The 13,364-nt window shown below is 40.9% G+C and overlaps 1 pseudogene; it reads left to right on the forward strand.

Annotated features, from left to right (window-relative positions):
- Positions 1–13,364, forward strand: part of LOC132602262 (protein YIP4a-like) — a 123,151-nt pseudogene that overhangs the window by 120 nt on the left and 109,667 nt on the right.

Raw genomic sequence — 13,364 nt, forward strand, 5'->3', positions numbered from 1 at the left:
AAAACCCCAACCTCCTCCTTCTACTGTCCTTCTGGTATGTCCTCCTTCGCCTCCTCGTGCAGCCGCTACTATCTCTATTTCCTCTTCTGCTTTATGCCTTCCGATCTCCGCCCTTTACCTCCCCCCTCAACCACCAATCAGAAATTAACACGTGTTGTCTCTTCAATTCCAGCATCCCCACCGTTACCTTCATCAAGGGGACAGTCCAATATAGTTGCTACTGGATTTGGATCTCCACCAAATACACTTATGGAACCTGTTTGGGATACGGTGAAAAGAGATCTTTCTAGAATTGTTAATGATTTGAAGCTGGTTGTTTTTTTCCTAATCCTTATAGGGAAGATCTTGGCAAAGCGTTTTGTGATTGGGATCTATGGGTGTTACACCTCATAGTTTCGTCCGTTGGGATTCGTTAGGCGTTAGTTGTCCTAATCGTGGAAACAGGAGTTACCTTAGGATATATGAGATTACATGTTCCCATTATGGTTATGGGGGTTTAAGACCATGAAATGAGATATGGAAGGATTTAAGAACAAACCAACAAAGGAATGGAGTTCGTGGGAACTTTGGTAAAACTTTGCAAAGTTTTCGGACAGGATTTTTGTCCATATTGGGGGAGGCATATCTCCTAGAATATGAGGAGTTTTTGTGTGTTTACTTTTTCCAAATTGAAGTTCATCGAGTCTTGTTTCCAATCCAACAAACCACTCATCAATGTGACGTCTGAGTAAAACGTTATGCATGTTTTACAACAGACTGTCTGAGCACTGCGGGCCATTTGACGGCCCGCAGGAATTTTGACGCCCCGCAGAAAATTTTGCGGTCCGTCAAATTGCACCAGCCTAGTGTCAAATGGTCACAGTGAACCATATTTGACTGGGCAGTTCTACGGACCATTTTGACAGTCCGTAGGAATTTTTATGGCCCGTCAAAATGGGCGCAGAATTGCCGGACGGGATTTTAAGTTCTGCTTTATATAATTCTTTCCACTTCATTTGGACATTTCATTTTACCAAATCAGATCCAAAAGCTCTCCAAAAACCCTCTCTTCAACTCCATAAACTAATCCAAGCCAAAACCAAGGGAGATTAAATATCAAGAGGCAAGAATCAAGATACCCATGTGTTAGAAGCCTTGCTAGGGTTATTAGACTCCAAGAATTCTTTGGATATTGAAGCTAGGGTTTTCATATAAGTTGATAGCTTGCTCCAAAGCTCATTTTTATGAGATAAAAAGGATAGTTTTCATACGTATTACATATTATCAAGAATGTTTATTTGTTGAATAACTTGGGTAGAAGGAAAAAGTGGAAGATGAGTTCTAAATGTAGTTTTTATGATGTTTTTGAGTAGTAAGCTAACTTGAGTTATGATTCTTAGTATGATATGGATATAATCTTGCTATGGAAGGTACTAATGGTGATGAAGAAGCATTATATGAAAATGTGCTAAAATGGGTATGAAGTTGCTAGCATAAGTTGAACACAAGGATGAATTTTGAAGGCTAAATCGAATGTGAATACTTGATTATGATATTGTGGATATTATTGTGGTTGTTTGGGAGTTGTTTTGTGATATAGTGGAAGTTGACGAAATAGGGGAAATGCTGCCCAATTTTCATTAGAACATGAATTATCCTAGTTTGAATTGAAGAGTATCATTAAGGCTTAACCATGGTAAGAATCCTTCTAAATGTAGATTATTCAAGCTTCAACGGTGAACGCTAAATAGTTAAGAAGTCGAAGAGGTATGTAAGGCTAACCCTTCTTTCATTAAGGCATGGTTCCCTTGCTATATATGTATATATATCCTTTTATGAGTTCCATAATGATTTATAAATGACTCTACCTCTAAGAGTACCAAAGCTCATGATTCTCGATACTTTCACGATACTAGTACTTCCTTTATATGATAGTTGATCCTATGAGGATAGATGTAACGAAAATGGTGATGGCAATAATGTTGATGATACTTATGGACTTTTATGTATACGTGTGTAAGTATATATGACGATTATGTAACACCGAGCTCATATGGCCGGGTATGATATCTATTGCGTGCACACCACTGCAGTTGGGTACGGATAACACTGAGCCTTGGTAGGGCCAGGTATGTACGACACCGAGCCTTGTCATGGCCGGGTATGTGAAACCACCGAACGTATGCTATGGATGCGAATATGTATATAAATACGGATACGAATATGGATACGGCTATGGATATTTGTATATGTATATATGTATGTACACAAGCACGCACTAGAAATGGAAGGTCCCTATGAAAGACAAGTATGTAATTACGATGATGGCTACTATCTCCTGATTCTCCCATCTTATGCTATTTCTTATGCTGTCTCTTATGCTCCTGTTATGATGTTGATTATGCTTTACATACTCAGTACATTATTCACACTGATGTCATATTGTTTGTGGACGCTGCGTCATGCCCGCAGGTGGACAAGGAGATAGGCTTGACCCGTAGATTCTTATTCAGGGACTACATAGAGGAGCTCCATTTCTTCTGGAGCTACAACTTTTGGTATTTATTCTTTTGTGTACATACCTATGGGCATGGCGGGGTCCTGTCCCGTCTTTATGATGTGAGATACTCTTCTTAGAGGCTCGTAGACAGTTGTGTATGGTTAGATTTCCTTAGCCTTGTCGGCTCATATGTTGTATATCATTTTGATAGCCTCGTTGTCTTGTGTATATGGACATGGGCATTGTTATTGATAATGATATAGATATGTTATTGCCCAACGAGATTAGCACTATTGATGCATATAAATTATGAGTAAGCCATGTGGCTCACCTAGATGTGAATGTGAGAGTATGATAAGAGGTACCCAGGTGGGTTAGCACCGAGTGCCCGTCATGGCCCTCCGGTTGGGTCGTGACAAAAGTGGTATCAGAGCAGTTCTGTCCTAGGGTGTGTCTACGAGCCGTGTCTAGTAGAGTCTTGTTTATGGGTGTGTTGTGCGCCACACTTATAAACAGGAGGTTGCGGGCATTTTAGGAATGAATAACCTTCTTTCTTCATAAGATCGTGCGATAGAGCCATGATATAAGGATTTCTTTTTCCCTAACCGTGTATTATGTATTTCAGAAATGCCTGTAAAGAGAAAAGCTACGGCAGCCCAAAAGGGCAAGACAGTGGCAGGAAAGCTGGCTGAAAGAGCACCGCCAACGGTTGTAGAGGAAAGTGAGTCCTAGAATACGGCTCAATCTCAGTCCTCTCATTCAGTACCTATTTCTGAGGAGCATGAGAGAGCCTCAGCCCCAGCTCCAGCTCCTCCACCGGATGCGTCGGGCCAAGATGTAAAAGAGGCCATTCATTTAATTACTCAGTTGGTTCCGCCCAGACTCAGCGGCAAGGTACAGGAAAAGGTGATAGGGCTGTTAGTGCAAGGGACCATGACTTTATTAGCCTGAACCCTTCGGAATTCTTCAGGTCAAAGCCGGATGAGGACCCCCAGAATTTTATTGATGGGTTGTTAAGGACACTTCGATTAATGCATGCTTCGGACATTAAATCGGTGGATTGCATCCTATAGATTGAGGGATGTCGCCATACATTGGTTCACAGTTTGGATGGCTTCACGGGGAGTCAATGCACCTCCCCCGGTATGGCAAGAATTTGTGGATGCCTTCCTCCGACACTACTTGCCTCCAGAGGTTCGGCGAGCTAGAGCCGATAAGTTCTTAAATCTTAGGCAAAGAAGTATGAGTGCTTTAGAGTATAGTCTCCGCTTCAACTCTTTGGCTAGGTATGCTCCGGCTATGGTAGCGGATATGGGTGACCGAGTACACCGATTTGTGAGAGGCCTAGGGCCACATTTGATGGATAGGTTCTTGACTGTGTCCCTTCAAGACAACATGGATATTCCACGTATTCAAGCCCATGCCCCGAATTTGGAATAGATCTTCGGGTCCAACTAGTGTGTTTAGAGGCGGGCCAAGACAACAATTTTCTAGGCATTCAGGCCAATCTATGACTAGTGCGCCTCCACGGTTTACAGGACTGAGTCAGAGTTTCAAGGCTTCGGGTTCTCAGTTCATGGGTTATTCGGGTTAGGCTAGGCCACCCGTGCCATGGTTTTCCCAGTGTGGGAAGTTACATTGTGGCCAGTGTCAACTAGGTTCAGAGGTTTGCTATACATGCGGTCGGCCAAGCCATATCATGCGTGATTGCCCCTCGCTTGGTGGTAGGGGTAGAGTCCAGCCTTCAGGATCGGCAGCCGGGTCTTCATCATCGATAGGTCATATGGGGCAAGGTTCACAGGCGCCGGTCAGCCATAGTAGAGGTAGAGGGAGAGCTCCTAGTTCTAGTAGTCCTCAACACCGTATTTATACTTTGACTGGACCCAAGATCTTGAGTCTTCCCCCGACGTCGTCACAGGTATATTATCAGTATATCCTTTGATAGATCTGGGCTCCACATTGTCATATGTTACTCCATATATTGCGAGTCGGTTTAGGGTCAAATCGGAGTCAATCAAACCTTTTGAAGTATCTACACCCGTTGGTGAACTGGTAATAGCTAGCCGAGTATATAGAGATTGTGTAGTTGTGACTTGTGACCATCGTACTATGGTTGATTTACATGAGTTAAAAATTGTAGAGTTTGATGTTATCATAGGCATGGATTGGTTGGCTTCTTGCTATGCCGATGTTGATTGTAGAATGAAAATGGTTCGTTTCCAGTTTTCGGGAGATCCAATTTTAGAATGGAAAGGAAATAATGCGTCCCCAAAAAGTAGGTTTATTTCCTATCTCAAGGAAAGGAAAATGATCGCCAAAGGTTGCATTTACCATCTAGTTTAGGTTTATGATGTAGAAGCTGAATTGCCAACTCGTCAGTCTGTCCCCGTGGTTAATGAGTTTTCGGATGCATTCCCAGAAGAGCTTCCAGGTCTCCCTCCAGAGCAGGAGATTGATTTTGCTATAGATGTGTTACCGGATACAAAGCGCATATCTATTCCACCTTACAGAATGGCTCTCGCAGAGTTGAAAGAATTGAAGGAGCAATTGAAGGACTTTCTTGAGAAAGGCTTTATTATGCCTAGTTCATCCCCGTGGGGAGCACCCGTGTTGTTTGTGCGAAAGAAAGATGGCTCCTTGCGAATGTGCATTGACTATTGGTAGCTAAATAAGGTGACAAACAAGAAATATCCTCTCCCAAGGATTGATGATTTGTTTGACCAATTACAAGGCGCCAAATGGTTCTCAAAGATAGATTTGAGATCCAGGTATCATCAAGTGCGAGTTCGGGAGAAATATATTCCTAAGACAGCTTTTAGAACCAGATACGACCATTTTGAGTTCCGGGTAATGTCATTCGGGCTAACTAATGCACCGGAAGTATTTATGGATTTGATGAACAATCTGTTCTGGCCCTTCTTAGATTTATTTGTGATTGTGTTCATTGACGATATCCTGGTTTATTCTAGATCCAAGGCAGAACATGCAGATCATTTGCGTACCGTTCTTGGAATTCTTAAAACTCGAGAGTTATTTGCCAAATTTTCTAAGTGCGAATTTTGGTTGAACTCAGTGACATTTTTGGGGAATATTATTTCAGTCGATGGTATTCGGGTAGATACCCAAAAGATTGAAGCGGTGAAGACTTGGCCAAGGCCCACAACACCTACGGAGGTCCGTAGTTTTCTGGGCTTAGCAGGTTATTACAGGAGATTTGTAGAAGGATTTTCTTCTATTTCTGCACCACTCACGAAGCTGGCCCAGAAATTAGCTAAGCTCTAATGGATAGATGCTTGTGAACCTAGTTTCCAAGAGCTAAAGGATAGATTAACTTCTGCCCCAGTCCTGACACTTCCAGAGGGATCGGAAGGATATGTTGTCTAATGTGATGCTTCAGGCGTTGGGTTAGGTTGTGTGTTGATGCAACATGGTAAGGTGATTGCGTATTCTTCAAGATAGTTGCGAAAACATGAAAAACATTATCCGACCCATGATCTTGAATTGGCTGCAGTAATTCATGCATTGAAGATGTGAAGACATTATTTGTATGGCGTCCATGTTGATATTTATACAGATCATAAGAGCGTTCAGTATATCTTCAAGCAAAAAGAACTGAATTTATTGCAACAACGATGGTTGGAATTGTTGAAAAACTATGATGTTGACATCCTATATCATCTCGGCAAAGCAAATGTAGTGGCTGATGCTCTTAGCCGTAGATCTATGGGAAGTTTATGTGATGTTCTGCCAGGGAAAAGAGAGATAGCTCGTGAGCTCCATCAGTTAGCTAGTCTAGGAGTTCGAGTAGTGGACTCAGGTAGTATGGAAGCTACCATTCAAAATGCAGCGGTCTCGTCACTAGTAGTGGAAGTGAAAGAGCGCCAATACGAAGATCCCATGCTAATTCATTACAGAAATACTCCCTCAGAAGGAGAAATTATCATTTGAGATTTCGAGAGATGGAGTTCTTCGATGCCGAGGCAGGTTATGTGTTCCTGATGTTGCGGGATTACGCCACCAAATATTGAGAGAAGCCTATTGTTCCCGTTATTCTGTTCACCCAGGAGAAACGAAGATGTATCATGATCTTAAATCTATATATTGGTGGAATGGAATGAAGAAAAATATAGCGGAATTCGTAGCTCAATGTCCTAACTGTCAGCAAGTGAAAATTGAGCACCAAAAGCCGGGTGGATTGTTGCAAGCTATAATAATTCCAACTTGGAAATGTGAAGTAATTAATATGGATTTCATTACAGGCTTACCCCATTCTCGACGTAAGTATGATTCTATATGGGTGATTGTTAATACACTCACGAAGTCAGCTCATTTCTTACCGGTCAGAACTACATATGTAGCAGAAGATTATGCAAAGCTTTATGTTAAAGAGATAGTGCGATTTCACGGTGTTCCAATATCTATTATCTCCGATAGAGGGACTCAGTTTACAGCCAATTTTTGGAAATCTTTCCAAAAAGGTTTGGGGACTCAGGTGAGCCTTAGCACGGCATTTCACCCACAGACGGATGGGCAAGCTGAACGTACCATTCAGACTCTTGAGGATATGTTACGAGCATGTGTATTGGATTTTAGAGGTAGTTGGGATGATCACTTACTACTTATTGAATTTTCTTATAACAATAGTTATCATTCTAGCATCCAAATGGCCTCGTATGAGGCTTTATATGGGTGAAAGTGTAGATCTCCAATTAGGTGGTTCGAAGTTGGAGAGACCAAATTGATAGGGCTAGACTTGGTCCAGCAAGCTATAGAGAAAGTTAAGCTTATACAGGATCAATTATTAACAGCTCAGAGTCGTCAAAAATCCTATGTGGATAATCGTCGGAGAGACTTGGAGTTCCAAGTGAAAGATTAGGTATTCTTGAAGGTGTCGCCAATGAAGGGCATCATGAGGTTTGGCAAAAAGGGAAAGCTTAGTCCGCGGTACATTTCACCTTATGAAATTGTACACAAGGTAGGCCAAGTGGCTACTGAATTAGACCCACCTAAGGATTTGGAGTCAGTCCATCCAATTTTCCATGTATCAATGCTTCATAAGTGCATTTGAGATCCTTCTAGAGTTGTACCGGTAGATGATGTGGAAGTCACTGAGCAATTATCTCACGAAAAAGTTCCCATTGCCATTCTAGATAGGCAAGTGCGGAGACTCAGAACCAAAGATGTAGGTTCAATTAAAGTTTTATGGAAGAATAATAATAGAGAGGCAATGACTTGTGTCACGACCCAACCGGAGGGCCCCGACGGGCACCCGGTGCTAGCCCACCCGGGCACCCGGTTCTAGCCCACCCGGGCACCTCTTAACATACCTTTACATTTACATCTAGGTGAGCCACATATTAAATCATACTTTCTAGCCATCAATCATACTATTTCCCTTGGGCATCAATACATACATATATATATATATATATATATATATATATATATATATATATATATATATCACCAATAATAGCAATGCCCATAGCAATGCACATAAGTCGACGAGGCTAACAAAATGACATCTAAAATATAGGCCGACAAGGCCGAACACACCTAACCATATACACATGTCTACGAGCCTCTAAGGAGAGTATATCATATCATAAAGGCGGGACAGGACCCCGCTATACCCATAAATATATTGTCACGACCCAACCCCGTGGGCCATGACTAGTGCCCGAGCTGGACATTCGTGTACATACCTGTTAGATATAGTCAAGTGAATCTAAGAACAATATGGAAACTTGCAAAAGAACTCCAAAGGTTCATAACATCATCATACGTATATATCCAGATAACCTGTCTCCTGAGGAGTCACAACTGATCAAAACATAATAAGATACGCAAGCCGACAAGGCTGTCACAACATATCAATACCATACGCAAACCGACAAGGCTGCCACAACATGTCAATACCATACGTAAGCCGACAAGGCTGTCATTATATATCAATACCATACGCAAGACATATAGACACAGCCGAACAAAACTTCTACACAACCCACACATATGTCTACAGAACTCTAAGAGTGTCGATAGTGAAACATGACGGGACAGGGCCCCGCCGTACCCCTGGATAAACATACATACATATATATCAAAAGATCTATATCAAAAGTATAGGCTCCAAAACAATGGAGCTCTCCAAGACAGCTGAGTAGAAATCCTAAGCTGAAGGATCACCAAATTGAGTATCTGTACCTGCGAGCATGAAACGCAGCCCCCCGAAGAAAGTGGGTCAGTACGGAATATGTACTGAGTATATAAAGCTTGTGATACAGTAAAGAGGATCATAACTGAAATAGAGGTCACAGGAGACAAATATGACATTCAAATACCAATACATTTGCCTTATGAAATGTAAATCATGCATATCAATATCATATATCATACCCGGCCCATTATGGGACTCGGTGAATAAAGTCATATCACATCATCATATCATCATATCGTCACGTCATCATATATATATATATATATATATATATATATATATATATATATATATATATACCGTACCTGACCCTCTAGTGAGGGACTCAGTGAATAATGCATTGAAACTGTGCACGAAAACATACCCGGCCCGGGACTCGGTGAAAGATATATTGAGGCATGCACGAGCAGAGTAGTGAGCAACCATATGCAAACTAAGTCATATCTGAGACTCGATAGAATAATTAAGATGAACTATCATTTGAAAATTAAGACAATAATCATATCAAGTACCCTTCGAATGTCACAATGGATTATATCAAAATAGAACTTCTAGAATCATAGACACGTATCGAGACAGCATGAAATAGCTTCTGGAAATCAAGAACATTAGCCATCCTAGTGGCTCTAAGAATAGGAGCTTCTTTGGAGTCATATATATACGTCGTCTGTTTGTTTTATAAAGATCATGCCAAAAAGAAGGAAGGGTTAGCTTTACATACCTTTAACGCTTATCCGCGATACAATACGTATACGCTTCCCGAAGTGGCTCAACCTATATTAAAATGTCAAGACTATGGTTAAGCTATGGAAAGGCATAAAACGTACTTCAACGTTAGTAGCTTATTTCTAGACGATTGAGCGGCATTTCCCTTATATTGTTCACTTCCCTCCCGTTCAAGCCAACTAATAAACGACCAAGTCAACATCAACAACCACACGTTCAAATACTATATCAAGACTAGCTACGACATGATTCAATAATACTCCAGATAGCCCGCATAACATTCCAATCAGTCCACACATCACAATATTCAATAACCGATAACATGACGGCTACGACATATTCGGGTTACTCTTAATAATCTATGGCCATAACACTTTATCGAAACGACTTTATAATAGTTCAACCATTACAACCACACAACGCATAATCTCAACTACACTTAATCCTCCAATTCAAACAAGAACCACAACACGCCCCTAACAGCCCATAAAACAAATACAACTTCAATTTTAAATATCAAATTCCTTCACATTCATCACATAACCCATGACAACAATAACGACCACCCTAATCACAATTAATTCACCATTTTTAAGTTACAACAGCCCCCACACAGCCCAAACAACAACTTAGCATCAACACACACAATTGCACATCTACCAAATTATACAAGGTCCAAATCACCTCTAAAACATGTAGGAGAGAATTAAATCTTACCTTAGCAAGCTTGAGTTGATCAAGAACTACCATGGCTGTTGTAATCTCTATTTCTTTCTCCAATTGAACTTGAGAAATTATCAATTCAACTATGTAGAGGGGCTGGCCGTAAGCTTGCTCCAAAAGCTGCCATGGCCGTGAGCTTCATGAGCTCTCATAGCCATGGCCGAACTCTCTCTCTCTCTCTCTAGCTTAATTTGTATGAAGATTAAATGAGGTTTTATTGATGAATTAGTCATCAAATTGACTTATATAGGTAGCTTAACACATTGACACATACTGTCACGACCCAGCAAGGGGCTGTGACGGGTACCCGGGGCTAACCATCGAGCACCGCTCATTCTATCGCTCATTTTACTCATTTAATGCCCTTTTCATCATTTAACCACCTCCGGGACAATGGAGGGCTTCCAATCAGCTGACAGCTGCTACGGATCTAGATCGAGCTCTCCTCCCTGTCTACCTGTAGGTATGAACACAGCGTCCAAAGAAAACGGACGTCAGTACGAATATTGTATTGAGTATGAGAGGCATAAACAATGAAATAAGACAATGATGTAAAGAAGATATCAGTATAGAACATCTGAATCTGACTGTCAAGTATAAAGAAAACAAGTCATGATGTCTTACTCATTCTCATCATCATATCATATCATATATGCATCATGTGTAAACTGCCCGTCCATATCGGATCGGTGTGATAATCATAACATGAGCCTGCGTCTAGGCCTCCCGCATCCGGGGTACCATCTCATGCCGCCCACTAGTGGTGTCTGCCCATGCCAATTGGCCATGGTGTATTATATAGCTGCCCGCCTTGGCGGTGACTGCTTGGCCAAATAGGCGCGGTGTAATCGTAATATCATCATATGCTTATCACAATATGCTTAGCTTATCATAATACATACATAAGGCTTAAGATCAACCATACTCTATCGGGGTGACATTCTGCCTCACCTTGAAGGAATTAACATATAAGGTGAGTGTAAGTGATAAATAACATCCTTAGAATCCATATACTTTAACTCATTACCTTGTGTAGCTAACTATGGACATAGGCTCATTGATAAGAAAGAAGTTACGCTATAGGATTCATGCCATTAAAAAGAAGGGACTAGCCTCACATACCTTTGGCGTCTAACTAAGCTATCTGTTACACCTCGGAAAATTTTTCGTTGGTACGCAAGAGAACGAACTAGTGATGAATATGAGTGCATGATATCCATGAGCAAGAAACGATGTTTGATGACCTTAGGCGATATTTCGAAAATATCCGATGTGAGACGAGGAAGTTGGCTAAGTTAAGATGAGATACAAGGTGAGCAAAGCATGTGCATGGACGGGGGTGATTGAAATGAGAAGTCTAAGAAATATGGGAAGTTGCAGAATTGCAACTGCCCAGTGGTCGTATATTGCAAAATACGGACCGTAAAATGCAATACGGTCCGTAAACTGCCAGGTCGTAAACTGGCATGCCAAACTTCAACTTTCTGCCAGCCGAGGAAATGGCTAAACACGACCTGGTGGACGGACTGTAAAGTGATTTACGGCCCGTAAACCATGGTCGTAAATCACCATGCATGCAGGCCAAAGTTTCTGGTCCTGCTTAAGCTTAAAGACGACCACGAGGGACGGTCCGTAAACTGAAATACGGACCGTAAACCTCCGTGTACGACCACTGTTCACCCAGCATAGATTTTCCAATTCATTAAATATGAGGATCAAGACTTATTTTGTTTCATTACAACATTACACCACTTCTCTCTAAAACTTCTCTCTACATTTATTATATGAGTTTTCAAGGATTATAAGCCATCAATAACATTAAGACAAGTGAATCAAGTGTAAGCAAGCCATTAAATACCATTCAAGTCAAGAAATGCAAATGGAGAAAAATTAGGGTTTTGCTCAAAGAGAAGTATTATCAACCAAAGCTTGTTCCTACAACTTCTAAGGTAAGATTCATGATTTTTACATGATGTTTAAGGTATTGGAGAATTAAAGTACATGGATTGTAGAAAATATGGTCAACTAGGTCATGAATGATGAATAGTGACATTTTGAGAAATAGTTTGAATTGAGTTATGAATGTTGTTGTGTTGTGATATGAATGTGTTATAAATGGTATTAAGATCATGAACTAGACACTTTAGACGAATGGACGAAGTTTGGTGTTATGACCATGAATGTGGATGAATTAGAGGCAAATTGAGGAAATCTAGACAACGTGGATAATGTGAATGACTAATGGCCATTGTTATGATATTAATGAAGGTATAAACGCTAGCATTGGAAGGGAACGTGCAAGTGTAGAATAGTTCGACGGAAAGGTATGTAAGGCTAACCCTTCTTTCATAAGGCATGGTTCTTGGCCAAATTCCTAATTCCTCTATATGAGTTGGCTGTCTTCACATGGTTGACATTCCGAGCTCATAAGCTCACGACCCTTGATATGTACTATGATTATACTATGTTCCTCGTATGACGAGTAAGTCCATAATGTAGATGTGACGATAGTGATGAGGATAGTAATGATGATGAGAGTAAAATGAGATTAGAGATGCTTACGACCTATGATATATGTATATGTATGCCTATGAAGGGCTATGATAAGACCCCGAGCTTATGATGCTGGGTAAGACTAGATCTGTATGACTAAGTATAAAGTATGTATACGATTACGAAACGAGCGCAGATGGTACAAATAACCCCGACGCCTTGGTAGGGCCAGGTATGTATGATCTTGAGCCTTGGGTATGCTATGTAAATACTATGTATATGATATGACCATGTATATAATATGAATATGAGTGTGATAAGACTTAGTAAGGGCATGTATACGAATATGAACAATAAGTGGTATGGCTATTATTATGGGATACGAACGAGGATGTATACAAGTAAGCGACATGATGATGATGATATTACTGTCTCCCCTCCTATGCTATTTCATATGATATCTATTATGCTTCTATATTGATGTTGATCATGCTTTACATACTCAGTACATTCTTCGTACTGACGTCCTTTTGTTTGTGGACGCTGCGTCATGCCCGCAGATGCATAGGGAGACAGACTTGATCCATAGTTGCTTATTCAGAGATTGCATAGCAGAGCTCCATTTCTTTCGGAGCCGTAGCTTTTGGGTACTTATTCTTTTGTGTATATAATTATGGGCATAGCGGGGTCCTGTCCCGCTCATACGATATGTCATACTCTTAGAGG

The sequence above is a fragment of the Lycium barbarum genome, chromosome 7 (assembly GCF_019175385.1).
Source record: "Lycium barbarum isolate Lr01 chromosome 7, ASM1917538v2, whole genome shotgun sequence".
In the NCBI taxonomy this organism is placed as follows: Eukaryota; Viridiplantae; Streptophyta; class Magnoliopsida; order Solanales; family Solanaceae; genus Lycium; species Lycium barbarum.